The following is a 16,511-nucleotide window of genomic DNA, read 5'->3' on the forward strand; positions in this document are numbered from 1 at the left end:
GACATTGTTTAATGGGTTTATTGTATTCTATATGTTGAATGTTTAGTGGGTAGGGAGGGGGGTGGGAAGGAGGGAGGGAAGGGAGGGGGGAAAATGACACTGTGTATATTCAAGAGGGAAATGTTTGTGTGTATTTTGGTTAATACAGTTCATAGTGTGAAAAATTTAAAAAAATTAAAAATCTACACACAACGCACATTGTCAACACATACAGTGTCAGTGCGAAGAACATCAAAGTAATGGCTAAATGTTGAGCAGAATACTCTCTGATCTAAGGGAGCTGATTGACATTGTGGACAAACATGGTTGAAATACAAACTTGCTAAGTCTCTCAACACGAAGCTCAGCTGTTTTATAAACAATAGTCCTTGATCTCAAATCACATGAAGCAAGAGAAAAAGTACAGCTGTTCTCTTCTGAACAAGGCCAGACAGCAGATTAGATTCATATTTCAGATTTATTGTCAGAATACATACATGACATTCAAATTAGTTGTGCAAAAAATAAACTGTACACAGTATAAACATGTAAACAAAGAACTGCAAACAGATAATGAATGTAAACAATCTGACTGTGCAATACAGAGAGAATAAAAATAAAATCAATAAAGTGCACAAGTAAGAGTCCTGAAATGAGTTCTTGATTGAGTTTGTTGTTAAGGTGTCTGACGGTAGAGGGGGAGCAGCTGTTCCTGAACCTGGTGGTGTGAGTCTTGTGGCACCTACACCTCATTCCTGATGGCAGCAGTGAGAACTGAGCATGCGCTGGGTGGTGTGGATCCTTGATAACTGCTGCTGCTCTCTGACGGCAGCTTTCAATATAGATTATCTTGATGGTGGGGAGGGTTTTGCCTGTGATATCCTGGGCTGTATCCAATACCTTTTGGAGGTCAGGGGTATGCTGTTCCCTTACCAGACTGTGATGCAGGCAGTCAGCACACCTTCCACCACACCGCCGTAGAAATTCGCCAGGGTTTCTGATGTCATATCAAACTTCCACAAACTCCTGAGGAAGTAGAGGCACAGACATGCTTTCTTCATGATGTCATTAGTGTGTTGGGTCCAGAAAAGATCCTCTGAGATAGTGACTCCCAAGAACTTAATTTGCACACCCTCTCCACCTCTGATCCCCCAATAATGACATCCTTTTCTGAAGTCCATAATCAGCTCCTTAGTTTTGGTTTCATTGAGTACAAGGTTGTTGTTGGTGCACATTCAGCCAAGTTTTCAACCTCCATCCACTATGCAACTTTATACAACTCACCACCGTGGGATCGGCAGCAAATTTGTAGATGGCGTTATTGTCATACTGAGCCACACAGTTGTAGGTGTAAAGTGACTAGAGCAGGAGGCTAAGAACACACCTCCATGGTGCTCTGGTACTGATGGAGATTGTGGAGAGGTTCTTACCAATTTTCACTGATTGTGGTCTGGAGCGGAGGAGATTAGAGAGGGGACTTGCACTTCCATGGTGGAACAAAGGAAACAAACTGCTGGGGGAACCGAATGGATTGAGGAGTATCTGTGGGGGGAAAGGAATTATTGGTACACCAGGTCAAGACTTCACATCAGGAATGATGTAGGGTTTCGACCTGAAACATCAGCAATTACTTTTCCCGCACAGATGCTATTCAACCTGTTGGGGTTCCTCCAGCAGGGTTTATTTTGCTCAAGATTCCAGCATCTGCGGTCTCTTGTTCCTGCGTTTATAGCATGGAAGCACATCACTGAGTATTTTACAGGAAACACCAGCCAGTTTTCTCATCAACAGCAATGTATGGTCAGTGCAAGAAAAAGTACTGAAACTCTCAGCAGTTCAGGCAGCATCTGTAGAGAGAGACGAGTTGGAGTCACAAGAGACACAAGAGACTGCAGATGCTGGAATCTGGAAATAAAATCAGAGTAACTCGGGAGGTCACGTAGCATCAGTGGAGGGAAAGAGAATACAGCGACGGCAGTCAACGTTTCGGATTGTGCCGATCAGCACATCTCACTGCGCTGGAAACTTGAAAAATTCAGCATCGCTCCCAATTCCCATGCAAGAATAATTATTTATCTGCTACCTCTCATCTTTCTGCATGTACGGCCATAAGGGTCACCAAAATTAGTGTAATGGTTAGCACAACGGTGCTACTGCGCCAGTGACGTGGGTTCGAATCCAGTACTATCATAAGGAGTTTGTACATTCTCCCCATGTCTGCACGACTTTCCTCAGAGTGCTTTGGTTTCCTCCCACCCTTCAAAACGTGGAGGTCAATTAGGTGTAATTGGGCTGCACAGGTTCAGGGGCCGGAAGGGCCTGTTACAGTGCTGGATGTCTAAATTATTTTAAAATTTAAGTTTAAATTTTAATTTGGTCCTGTCTGTAAAGAGTTTGTACATTCTCCCATGTTTGCAATCCTCAATCTCTTACTTATGTAATATAAGGACTCACTTCTCCATCCTCCTGTTGAGAAGAAGATGTGCAAGTGTAGAGGTCACACACTATCAGATTCAAGCACAGTTTCTTTCCCATTGCTCTCCAGCTCCTGAAAGAACATCACACTCGTAAAATCATGTGGCTTTCACTCTAATCCCTGTATGTAACTGTTGTACTGTGTTTTAACTACTGTACTCTACTTGGGTTTATTTGCAGGACTGCTTGCAGTAGGATTTTTTTTCCGTTATGTTGGATTAATCAAGATTTGCTGATGGTGGTGTCTGCAATTGACATGTCTTAACTGAATCCTGTCTGTGAGTAAAATGGGCGAGAATGATTTAAAACATGACCTGAGGTTTCATAGTCTCCCTTCATCTCCCTAGGCAGGGGTTCCCAACCTGGGGTACAAGTACCCCCAGTGGTACATTTGCACTTTTCAGGGGGTACATTGGGTCTGAGAGAATAACCACTACTGTACCATACATGGTGTTGTAATCTGCAGTCAGATTGCACAATGTTGTATTTTTTTTATCCTTAATTTTTAGGGGTACATGGGAACCTATAAAAATGCCCAAGGGGTACAGAGGAACAAAAAAGTTGGCATCCTATCCCCTACTCTGAGATCTCCTTAAGTCTATAATTCTGTTTTCTTTCATGCTCCCATTATCCATCGGTGACTGAGTTCTCAGCTGCTTGGACTCTGACACACTCTTTCCACCACCTTCTCTCTCTCTCTCTCTCTCTCTCTCTCTCTGCTTTAAAATGCTCTTCAAAGTCCACTTTACAGCATGTGTTTGCCCCCACCACCCAGGCCAGGCCCTCTTCACTCTGCTACCATCAGGGAAAAGGTACAGGAGCCTAAAGACGAGCAGTCAACGGCACAAGGACGGCTGCCATCAGATTCCTGACTGATCAATGAACTTATTTTTCATGGACTATTATTATTATATTTTTTATATAGTAATGTCATAAGATGGTTCTAATATGTATATTTGCACGATGTTGCTGCAAAACATCGAATTTCATAACTTGTTTATGACAATAAATCCTAATTCTGATTCTGATCTGCAATATCCACTTTAGGCCTTAATAGAAAGATTTGCTTGATGATGCTCTTGCAAAGTTCCGACAAACCATAAAGGTTTATATAGGCTGGTGCAGTATCATAAGCCAAAGGGCTTGTACTACTTCCTTATGCTGTGACTATGGAAAGATGATACATAAATGTAGGCACTTGTTCTTATCTTGAGGAATCGGAGTCTTCCTTCAAACACACTGTGGAAGATTAACAACCAGTGATGTCAAAACTGCAGGAAAGTGACATATTTGGTTATCAATGATGGATTTGTTTGACACAGGGAAGAGAAAATTCTCACCTTAGTGGAAAACTGTCAAGAGGGTTTTATGTCTAGTTGCACTGTTAAAAGGTTGATCTAGCCTTGGTTCTGTAAAAGTTCACACTGCCATTGAAAGAATTGCATAACAAGCAGGCTGCCTTTTGAGTCAGAGATCAAGGGTTCAAGTGGCCAGTTTATTTCAGTGGAGAGAAGATTCAAGATTCCTTTATTGGCATGTAATGAAAAGTGTCATATTACATGGAATTTGCTTCATGGCAGACAGATTTGCCATCGGGAGAAATTGCCTGAAGCGCCTCTTACAGCCAGAGAAAGAGAAGCAAAATAACTTCTCAAGGGGAGGTTCAAGAAAGTCCCCTCAGTCACTGAGTGTCTGTGGATTTACCTCCAGCGCTGCTGCAGCCACCGTAGCCGCACTGAGTCCAATCTAAATCAACAACACCCCAAAAGCTCCCAATTTGAACCTCTGACACAATCAGGAAACTCCTCTCCAATACTTGGTACCCCTTCAGTCAGTCTCGAGCTAGTCTCTTGAGCTGTCTGCCGCCTGGTGTGAATCTACAGCCCACAGCCTATTGGTGTTCTCCCCTCGAGTCGCCAACAATCTAGCACAGAAAGCCCTGGTTTGCTGTCGTGGTCACCGTCCTGTGGGTCGTCTCCTCTGCTTCTCCTTCTCAAACAGGGGGCATTCTCCTCGTTACTGATGCCCTGTGCTGGTCCTCTGCTCCCTCAGAGTCTGCAACCCCTTGCGGCCGTTGCCTATCATAGGTGCCGCCATCTAGGGCGCAGATCCCGCGGTCACTGATTTTTTAAATAAAACCATTGTTAGCTCCATTGGGAGGCTGTTTAAATCCTGTACAAGGCTGACGGCAGTTGAACTGGGTGGTTGGATCCCGCAGGAGCACTCTTTCTCTGCTCTCCGCGGACCCACACCAGTGTTACCGCAGCTCCAGCATCACTGGCATTTTCATTGGGATTCATCGGGGTGCTGCCTAGGATTGAAGAAGTTTCACTTTGAGGAGATATTGGGTCGGTTAGGATTCTTCTCCTAGGAGCAAAGAAGATTGGGGAGTGACCTGAAAGAAGTACGTGGAGAGGCATAGGTAGAGCAGTCAAAATCTGACTTGCAAAGTCATAGAGAGGAGTTTTGAAAGGAGTTCAGAGGGCTTGGTGGATAGTTTTAAATAGAGAATGGGTGCTATCCGGATCACACTTGCAGAGGTGGTGGAATCAGAGACAACAATGTTTAGACATACATCAGAATAGGCAAGGCCTTGAAGGAAATGATCCAAATGTAAGAATCTGGGTTAGTGGATGTGGGCAGAGGTCAGAATGGACTTGATGGGCTGAAGGTCCTGTTTCAGTGATGCCCAAGGGCGAGGGACATCGGGTAAGTTAAAGAACATCACCAACATAGAGAAGAACTGTGAGAGGGCTGATGGGTCTACTCTTATGAACAGGATGCTTCCCACAAGAATGTGATAAGTGCTGTGTTTTATATCATAGAGGATGCAGGTTTATCAGCCTCTGTCGATCAGCCAGTGGTCCACCCTAACCTTAACTGATCAGCCGGTGGTCCACCCTAACCTTAACTGATCAGCCGGTGGTCCACCCTAACCTTAACTGATCAGCCGGTGGTCCACCCTAACCTTAACTGATCAGCCGGTGGTCCACCCTAATCTTAACTGATCAGCCGGTGGTCCACCCTAACCTTAACTGATCAGCCGGTGGTCCACCCTAATCTTAACTGATCAGCCGGTGGTCCACCCTAACCTTAACTGATCAGCCGGTGGTCCACCCTAACCATAACTGATCAGCCGGTGGTCCATCCTAATCTTAACTGATCAGCCGGTGGTCCACCCTAACCTTAACTGATCAGCCGGTGGTCCACCCTAACCTTAACTGATCAGCCGGTGGTCCACCCTAACCTTAACTGATCAGCCGGTGGTCCACCCTAATCTTAACTGATCAGCCGGTGGTCCACCCTAACCTTAACTGATCAGCCGGTGGTCCACCCTAACCTTAACTGATCAGCCGGTGGTCCACCCTAACCTTAACTGATCAGCCGGTGGTCCACCCTAACCTTAACTGATCAGCCGGTGGTCCACCCTAACCTTAACTGATCAGCCGGTGGTCCACCCTAACCTTAACTGATCAGCCGGTGGTCCACCCTAACCTTAACTGATCAGCCGGTGGTCCACCCTAACCTTAACTGATCAGCCGGTGGTCCACCCTAACCTTAACTGATCAGCCGGTGGTCCACCCTAACCTTAACTGATCAGCCGGTGGTCCACCCTAACCTTAACTGATCAGCCGGTGGTCCACCCTAACCTTAACTGATCAGCCGGTGGTCCACCCTAACCTTAACTGATCAGCCGGTGGTCCACCCTAATCTTAACTGATCAGCCGGTGGTCCACCCTAACCTTAACTGATCAGCCGGTGGTCCACCCTAACCTTAACTGATCAGCCGGTGGTCCACCCTAACCATAACTGATCAGCCGGTGGTCCACCCTAACCATAACTGATCAGCCGGTGGTCCACCCTAACCTTAACTGATCAGCCGGTGGTCCACCCTAACCTTAACTGATCAGCCGGTGGTCCACCCTAACCTTAACTGATCAGCCGGTGGTCCACCCTAACCTTAACTGATCAGCCGGTGGTCCACCCTAATCTTAACTGATCAGCCGGTGGTCCACCCTAACCTTAACTGATCAGCCGGTGGTCCACCCTAACCTTAACTGATCAGCCGGTGGTCCACCCTAACCATAACTGATCAGCCGGTGGTCCACCCTAACCATAACTGATCAGCCGGTGGTCCATCCTAACCTTAACTGATCAGCCGGTGGTCCACCCTAACCTTAACTGATCAGCCGGTGGTCCACCCTAACCATAACTGATCAGCCGGTGGTCCACCCTAACCATAACTGATCAGCCGGTGGTCCACCCTAACCATAACTGATCAGCCGGTGGTCCACCCTAACCATAACTGATCAGCCGGTGGTCCACCCTAACCTTAACTGATCAGCCGGTGGTCCACCCTAATCTTAACTGATCAGCCGGTGGTCCACCCTAACCTTAACTGATCAGCCGGTGGTCCACCCTAACCTTAACTGATCAGCCGGTGGTCCACCCTAACCATAACTGATCAGCCGGTGGTCCACCCTAACCATAACTGATCAGCCGGTGGTCCACCCTAACCTTAACTGATCAGCCGGTGGTCCACCCTAACCTTAACTGATCAGCCGGTGGTCCACCCTAACCTTAACTGATCAGCCGGTGGTCCACCCTAACCTTAACTGATCAGCCGGTGGTCCACCCTAATCTTAACTGATCAGCCGGTGGTCCACCCTAACCTTAACTGATCAGCCGGTGGTCCACCCTAACCTTAACTGATCAGCCGGTGGTCCACCCTAACCATAACTGATCAGCCGGTGGTCCACCCTAACCATAACTGATCAGCCGGTGGTCCATCCTAACCTTAACTGATCAGCCGGTGGTCCACCCTAACCTTAACTGATCAGCCGGTGGTCCACCCTAACCATAACTGATCAGCCGGTGGTCCACCCTAACCATAACTGATCAGCCGGTGGTCCACCCTAACCTTAACTGATCAGCCGGTGGTCCACCCTAACCTTAACTGATCAGCCGGTGGTCCACCCTAACCTTAACTGATCAGCCGGTGGTCCACCCTAACCATAACTGATCAGCCGGTGGTCCACCCTAACCTTAACTGATCAGCCGGTGGTCCACCCTAACCTTAACTGATCAGCCGGTGGTCCACCCTAACCTTAACTGATCAGCCGGTGGTCCACCCTAACCATAACTGATCAGCCGGTGGTCCATCCTAATCTTAACTGATCAGCCGGTGGTCCACCCTAACCTTAACTGATCAGCCGGTGGTCCACCCTAACCTTAACTGATCAGCCGGTGGTCCACCCTAACCATAACTGATCAGCCGGTGGTCCACCCTAACCTTAACTGATCAGCCGGTGGTCCACCCTAACCTTAACTGATCAGCCGGTGGTCCACCCTAACCATAACTGATCAGCCGGTGGTCCATCCTAATCTTAACTGATCAGCCGGTGGTCCACCCTAACCTTAACTGATCAGCCGGTGGTCCACCCTAACCTTAACTGATCAGCCGGTGGTCCACCCTAACCATAACTGATCAGCCGGTGGTCCACCCTAACCTTAACTGATCAGCCGGTGGTCCACCCTAACCTTAACTGATCAGCCGGTGGTCCACCCTAACCATAACTGATCAGCCGGTGGTCCATCCTAATCTTAACTGATCAGCCGGTGGTCCACCCTAACCTTAACTGATCAGCCGGTGGTCCACCCTAACCTTAACTGATCAGCCGGTGGTCCACCCTAACCTTAACTGATCAGCCGGTGGTCCATCCTAACCCTCACCCTGGCTGAACAGGAGGACAAGTGACACTAATAACAAAAAGTGAGACTTCTCACCCATAAAAGAAATGCAACTTTCTGCTTGCAAGCACTTTCTAGACGACACATCTAGAGGTGCCAGTAATGCTTCTACTGAATTGTTCTGGGTTATCTGGTTAGTAGATATAAGGTTTGGGGAGTCATGTCTGAGGTGGTGCATCCGGTACAAGTTCCTTTAGGACCCAGCTGTTCCTGCCACAGTGCTCCCTCACAGCTGTCTCACCCTTCAACTCCTGCTCCAGGTGGCAGAGATTAAATCACACTTCCTCTCATCTTCCTCCACACAATCTCCACAATCAAAATAACTCCGTTCCCCCTCGTCTTTGTTTTTTTTCTTTAGAAAATAATTGTTTGGTTTTCAACTGGTCAATGACAATTTAATTCAATAAAATTGCCCCAACTTTAAAAAAACAAGCATGAGATTTAAGTTAACTGTAAGTGCCTTTGAGAAATTCACTTACAACCCAAACACGTGAGTTGATAGGTTGACTGGCCACTGTAAATTGCCCCTACGTGTGGGTGTGTGGTAGAGTCTGGGGGTGGGGGGTTTTGGGAATGCAGGGAGAATAAAAAATAGGAACAATGTAAGATCAGTGTAACTGGGTGGTTGGTCAATATGACTCATTGAGCTGAAGGGTTTGTTCCTGGGCTGTATTAATAGAGGGAGGCACGGTTAGTGCCACACTGTTACAGCGCCAGAGATCAGGACAGGCCCGTTGCTGTGCTGTACCTCTCAATTTATTTATTTTCTGCACTCCGCTTAAGTTCCTGGGCATCACGGGTTTCCAAACCAGGCAGTGCTGCAACCAGTCATTATACTTTCCACCTCTTGGCATCCAAAGATCGGTGCATCGTACCAAAGTAGTAATGATCTTTATTGTAAATCAACACTCACAATGGGTCCATACATACCCCCCCCCCCCCCCCACCACCCCACTGCGGAGACCACAGCATAGTTAAGGGGGGGGGAAAGGACTAAAATTATTTTTGTTATGTAGTTGGTCAGAGAGAAGTACAGAAGAAAACAACTGAATGACTGTTTCACACGGAAGGGGCCCATATACTTTGAGCAGAGACCTTAGCAGGGTGTAGCCAAAAAAAGGTTGTGAATGGGCTGCTGTGAATGACATGGGCAAAATCAGGTTGTGAGCAAAGGGATTCTAAAAGCACCTGCAGGCTTTTGGTTTCAGAAAGAGGCAGCCTTGAAGAAAACAGATGAAGGGTCAGAACATTGTCAAATTTATTAAAAAAGGCTCCAATTCTAAACCAATGACGATGGTGTCTTTCCAAATGAAGAAACTAAAAGATTTTATTCATGATTCATGCATTGTCATAGATAAGGATTAAAGCTAAGGTTACATGAAGATAAGGAGATATTAGTAACACCTGTGGTTTCCCCCTCTAGTCACAATTCATGAGGATGTTACAAGGAGTGGTGGGCTGGGTGTATGAGTACTTTTCTCCCCAGGCCATGGGAGGCTGAGGGGGCCTCTATAAAGTTTCATAGATCATGACTATTAACATAGATCAGCTAAATAGTCAAAGACATAGATTTCAGGTGAGAAGGGAAAGACTTAAGTTCAAGCCATCTGATTGTACAACTCGACGAAAGTCTTCTCCAGTCCTCAGTGCAAAACACACAGATACACAACCAGAAATAACATACAAAAAGACAAATAATACATATGCAGGACCATTATTTTATCTATAAAAATAAGTCAATACATATTGTTTTGCACAAATGAGAGTCTCAGATGGATAGTGTGAGCAGATCCTTTGGTTTGTTCAAGAACCTGATGGCTGTTGGAAAAACAAACTTAATTGAACTGTTGTGCAGCTTCTCCTCCAAAACTTTTTTTTCTAACTCCAGAAAACCTTTCTTTGGACGTGCAACAACTCAACAGGTCAGAGAAATAGCCAGGGTGATGATATTTAATCAAATCCAGGGATTGTTAGGCATATTTAAGGTTGCAAAGAGAGGTGTGGCAAGTAGAAAGAGAAGGTCTGTGATGGAGCAGAGATCCAACAAAAGTGGATGACGCAGATTTAAGTCAGGAAAGAGAAGGTGGCAAGGACTTACTTTTTTTTATTTACAAGAGAGTACATTAACCCGTGATGCCCAATTAACCTACAACCCGTGCATTTTACAAGGCGGGAGGAAACTAAAGCATGTGGAGAAAACCCACACAGGTCACAAAGAGAATGCATGAACTCCTTACAGACTTCAACCCAGGTTGCTGTAAAAGTGTTGCGCTAACAGCTATGCTGCCCATACTGCCCTGAGACAATGGGATATTATCTGTCTGGGGGAGGTGTAATAGCAGGAGAACAGAAGAGTGAGAAATAAGTTCTGGGACTGTGAGATATTAATAAATAAGGAGCAAAAGCCATTATTGTGCTCTCTGTAACTGGATTCTGGACTTTCTAACGGAAAGGCCAGTCTGTTTGAGTCAGTAGCAGAATGCTGAGTACTGTAACACAGTGCACTGGTGCACCTCAGGGCACTGTGACCTATAACCGCATTGCCAGATCTAACTCCAACATATCATCAAGTTTGGAGATGAGTTGGACTACAGAGAAGAGATGGAAAATCTCCTGAAATGATGCAAGAGTAACAATTTGAGTCTCAACGTGGACAAGACTAAGGAGATTATTGTGGAATTCAGGAGAACCAGGAACGACCAGTCTTCACAGCACATCAAAATCTCTGTAGTAGAGTACCAAATTCCTTGGAGTTCACTTCACTAGTGACCTATCATGGACGCACATCTTCCCACTTGTCAAGAAGGTGCAACGACTTTCTATAGTAGCTCTAATGTGAGCGTCCTGGCCAGCTGCATCACAGTGTGGTACAGTTGCTGCAGAGAAATGTATCGGATGTCAATCCGCAGGACCTTAAGAGATGATCACTGGAGTCTCCCCACCCACTATCGACGTGATTTACTGGGATCGTTGGCTGATGAGGGCATGCAAAATCATTGAGGACCCCCTTCCACCTCCGCTCCTATCAGAGAAGACATAGAGGGATCAGAGCCAGCACCACCAGGCTGAGGAGCAGCTTCTTCCCACGGACCATGAAGATGCTGAACGACCAAAGGAACCACTCATACTGACCATCTGAGAATTTCGTATTTCTGAAACAATATTTATTTATTTGTATAGCTAAAATACATGTCCTACAGGGCAGGAGGAAATTGTTTCAGATGACAATAAACTTGATTTGAAGTAGTATACAAGCAAGCAAATTAGCTCAAAACTCTGTATCCTCATGAAGTTGAGGTCTTTCTCTAAGTGAGGCTAGGTTCCATCTTTAAAAAAAAATGATTAATTTGGTTCTTAACTAGGTCTCAAAACCTTTCGTCACTTTATACTGGTTCTCTCCCTTCTACACCCTCAATCTTGTACACAGGTCCTGCCTGACCTGCTTGAAGGTAGCAGCGAAAAGAGGTTGTGACCAGGGTGATGGAGATCCCATATGTTGAGTGCCATCTTGAGGTCTTCAATGGACATGAGGCTGGAGCCCGTGGTAGCTAGGTTCGCTACTTTCTGCAGGTTTCTGTGTTCCTGTGCACCAGTATTTTCAACTGCTGCCATTTCTTGTCCCAAAATATACTCTATTTTGCAAAGCTAATTATCAATACATGGCCTCAAAACTGCAGCAATTGTTGCCTCTTTGCTTTACTGTACAGGATCAATCATGTCAGTGAAATTCTCTCTGGCCCTTAGCACCAGACAGTTTTTAGCTAAGTACAATGGCGCCCTCCAGTGATGACAGCAACACTTGCAACTCAACCGCAGTGGCACAGAAATACCAACATTTTCCTGGAGATATAGGGGTGACTGAAAATGATGGAATCTGGAGCAAAACACAACCTGCCATTTAAATTTAGCACATTGAACAGTACCAGTGGAAGAAAAAGATTTGTCAACGTTCTGGGTCGAAACCCCTCAAGGTCATAGTGCAGAGGGGAGATATCTTTGAATGAAGTCGAGTGCAGTACACATATGCTGGTGTAACTCTGCACCAATAAGGAAACCTTCTTCAGGGTAGGCATCCCTTGACGAGACATCACAGTGGAGCAGCCAAATGGAGTTAAACAATATTCCCATATGCAGGTTTTCTTTTATAACTCCATACTCAAGGTATGTGTGTGTTGGGGGAGGGGTGTGTTGGACAGAGAGTTGTAGATTGATGAACCAGGAAAGGGCGAAGGACTATGGTCAGAGGCAGCTGATTGACAAATGCTCATATGCCTGTCCTTGGCCACGTGAACTATTTCACCAAGACCACCCGTAAATTGGAGGAACAACTCTTGATTTTCCATCTGGGCACTCTCAATGGCATTAGCAATGACTTCTCCGGTGTCTGCTTTGTTCTCCTTTCCCTTCTTTCCTCTAACCCTTCACCCCCTTTCCCTCTCCATTCACAGAGGCAGCCCTCTTCTCCCTGCTTGCTGCTATGCCCTTCCTCCCTTATCCACCTATTACCTCCTGCCTTTGGGACCGTGCTCCTCCCCCCCTACCATTTTGTTTGGGCGTCTGCCAACATCTTCTATACCCAATGTTGGTATTGGTACATTGGTTATGTACCTTTATCCTAAAAGTATACAGTTAAAGTAAATTCAGCTGAGTTTCTCCAGCATTGTGTTTTTACAATAAAGATAACAGATGGAGGAAGATGAGTCACACTGGGTGGAGGGGGTGTGATAAATGGAGACAAAGGCTGGCTGTGTTCCATTCTGATTCCAACACTGGCAGTCTTTGTCTCAAAGTATCTCCTCTCTCCCCAGTTGCTACCTGATCCTGTGAATTTTGCCAGCATTTTTGATTTTGCTTTTGGACTATGTTTAAAAGAGATTAGAGGACTGCATTTTCCATTGATGGTAGGATGAGCTTGATGTATCCAAAGTGGCTAGTGTTTTCCCACAATAACTTAATTGTAAAGAGATTAAATTTTTGGGATAACCTGATATGTTTTGTTGTGTGTCCAACTCTTTGTTTATTACCATCTGAACATGTTCCAAAATAGTTGGAAAGGAATCTATCCCCATTGGCAATTCTATCTCTGCCCTTTATTTGCATTCCATGAAAAATTATAATCTTCCATGTAGTATAACTTTAATTAGGGCATGTGTATGCTTTGCAAGGTCTATTCTATGAACCAAAAGTTCCCCATTGCCGATGCAACCACCTCTCCTACCAATCAGTTGTGACAACAGATCATGTCCGAAATTCTTTACTTATATTAACCTTCCTTTGAACCACGTATCAACATTCAACTGCCTCAGCCATAAAGATGTATGGAATTAAAGTTTTTATCATCAAATACATGGATGTACAGTGAAAAGCTTTTTTGTGTCTGCCATCTTGTCATGTCAATTCATACTCAAATACAGCAGTTTGTGCAATAATAAAACAGAAGTGTAGGGTGTATGAAGTCAGAGGGCACAGTATTACAAAGGAAGTGCAGAGTGCAGAGAAAGGTACAGTTTAAACCACACATGTCAAACTCTGGCCCGCGGGCCAAATTTGGCCCGCAAGATCATTTCAAAAGTGTATTAGAGGTGGCCCGTTGGCCGCCGCGCCAGAATAGCGCATGCACAGTAATACTATAAATCCCAGAATGCATTGGTGTCAGCCCGCTAATCGCCCCCACCTCCTCTGTTTATGTTGCAGGGTCTCACCGTGGACTCTGGTTTTGGGGCCTGGCTGGTGTCAGGGGAAGCCAAGGCCGCTTCCCAGTGCCCGGAACCGGAGGCCTCGGGCCTGACCTCGCCAGGACCGTTGCCCACTCCCCCTCCCTGCCGCAGGCAGACCCGCGACTCACGGTGACGGGGCCGCTGATCCGCCGAGATGCCCCCGCACTGTTGTTGTCCAATCCGATCGCCCGCAAACCCCGCCCTCCCGCACACAGGCCTAAGTAAGTATTATGAACTTTAATCTCAGGATAAAACGCTCTTCCAATAGTTTCATGTCACAGTGATAAATATATTCCTGGTTAAAAATGGTCCTGCACCTGGATACAAGCTCATTAGGCATAAAACTTGAAAAGTGTGTAAATCAAAGGATATCTGTACCAATGGAAAAAGGGCATGGCAAATAACCCTGCTAGAGTTCATGCCCACAATCAGTCACCCATTGGATTGTTTCAGGAATCATGTTATTCTCCCACATTCTAAATAGCCCTCAGATTTTACTATTCGACAGCACACTAGCAACATTTGACAAATCCTCTACAGAGAAATATTATTTATTGAATATTTTATTTCTCATTTGTTAATGCTTCTGGAAAGAGTTTATCCAAAACTATTATTAAACATTTATTTTAATAAGAAAAAGTTTAACATTACATATGTTGAAAGAAGAGAAAACATGCAGATGTTGTTGAAAATTTTCAATAAATATTTAGTTCGGCCCTCGACTTAGTCCAAGTTTTTAATTTTGGCCCTCCGTGAATTTGAGTTTGACACCCCTGGTTTAAACGGTGTAGACATTTTCTTTACAAAAAAACAGCCATTTAAGAATATGAGAACAGCAGGAAAAAAATATTGTCCTTCAATACCACACAAAACTATTGCTTTTTCAGCTATTCATAAAACATCAATGGACAGAGAACCAGATCAGGCCTTTTTCTCCATTTATAACCTGGAACCAAATCCAGATAATTAACCTTCTCTTTGAAGACCTCACTAATTTGGGTACCTTCTCTGAGCATCACATTACTAAAATTGGTTCTCCAATGCATAGATTGCACCCACACACACAAAAATCAGACTGATGTGACGCATCTAATATGATTTTTGGTTGCAAGTGAGGAAAGAAAAGACCAAGAATCCAAGGAAATCTCATTAAAAAATATAGGTATTATCATACATTTAGTATCTAGTTGAATTCACCTAACGTGTTCAATGGGGCATCGGAATTACAATGGAGTTCAAGTAGGATTACATTGCAATTCTGAATGTTTCCTTAATTATAGAAATTATACCCGAGGCTGGTGGAGAGGCTGTCCTCACTGGGACTGGGACTCATCACCCCTTTCTGTAACTAGATTCTGGGCTTCCTAAAGGGAAGATAGCAGTGTGTCCAGGTTGGCAGCAAAGTGTCGAGGACCATCATCCGGAGCATTGGCCCACCACAGCGCTGTGTGCTGAGCCTGCTCCCGATCCATGACTGCAAAGCCAGATCCAGCTTCAACAGTGTAAAGTTTACCTCATTACCAAGTCAAAATACAAAGAGGTGAAATCTCATGAAATGGTGGAAGATCTGAGTCTAAACATGAACAAGAGGTGATTGTGGACTTCAGGACCAGGGATGACCATCCTCCCCTACACATTAGCAGCTCAGTTGTGGACAGACTAGAGAGCAGTAAGTTCCTTAGTATCTACTTAAGAAGTGACCTATCCTGGACACACATTTCCTCATTTGTTAGGAAGATGCAACAGGAACTGCACTTCCTGAGAAGGCTGAGGCAAGCAAGGCTATTGGCCACCATACTTTCAACTTTTTGTAGCTGAAGCATCTTATCCGGCTGCATCAGTTTGTATGGTTGCAGAGGTCAATCCATGGCATCAGAAGAGGCAGAGATCACCCTCCCTCCCTATATCTATCAGTCTATCAGGATAGAGGGCTCACAAAATTGTTGAGGACCCCTATCACCCCACATGCAGCATCTTGCAATTATTTCCATTGGGAAAAAGATAGAGATATATCCAAACCAGAACCACCAGGCTGAGAAACAGCTTCTTCCCATGGACAGTGAGAATTCTGAATGACTGCTTAAATAACTCTCCATGAGTTTTACTGTTTAATATTTATTTTAGTCATTATGTAGTGTGTATATGTATCGTTTTACTGTATGTGTGTTAGATCTGTAGGTATTTTGCATTGCTCTGTACCGTGTACCAGAGAACACTTTTGTCAGGTTGTACTGGTACAATCAGATGACAAACAAGCCTGGACTTGAAAGACCATGTACTATTTTTGACTCTTTTCCACCCAACTTAAGAGTTCCACTTGTCAGATTAAATAGACTTGGATTAGAAATTTAGTTTGATCAGAGCAATGTCACAGGGTGCTAAAGGATACATTTGGCACACTTTCCTTTATCAGTCATAAAAACAGCTGGAATATCATGTTACAATGTACAAAGACTGAAGTACTGTGTGAGGTTCTGGTGGCCTAGTTTTGTAAGAATCCCGTAACAGGATAGGGTACAGAAAAGATGCATAATGATGTTACCAGAACTAGGTTTGAGATACAAGGAAGGTCTGGATGGGGCAGGACCT

Source organism: Narcine bancroftii, chromosome 5 (genome assembly GCF_036971445.1).
Source record: "Narcine bancroftii isolate sNarBan1 chromosome 5, sNarBan1.hap1, whole genome shotgun sequence".
Lineage (NCBI taxonomy): Eukaryota > Metazoa > Chordata > Chondrichthyes > Torpediniformes > Narcinidae > Narcine > Narcine bancroftii.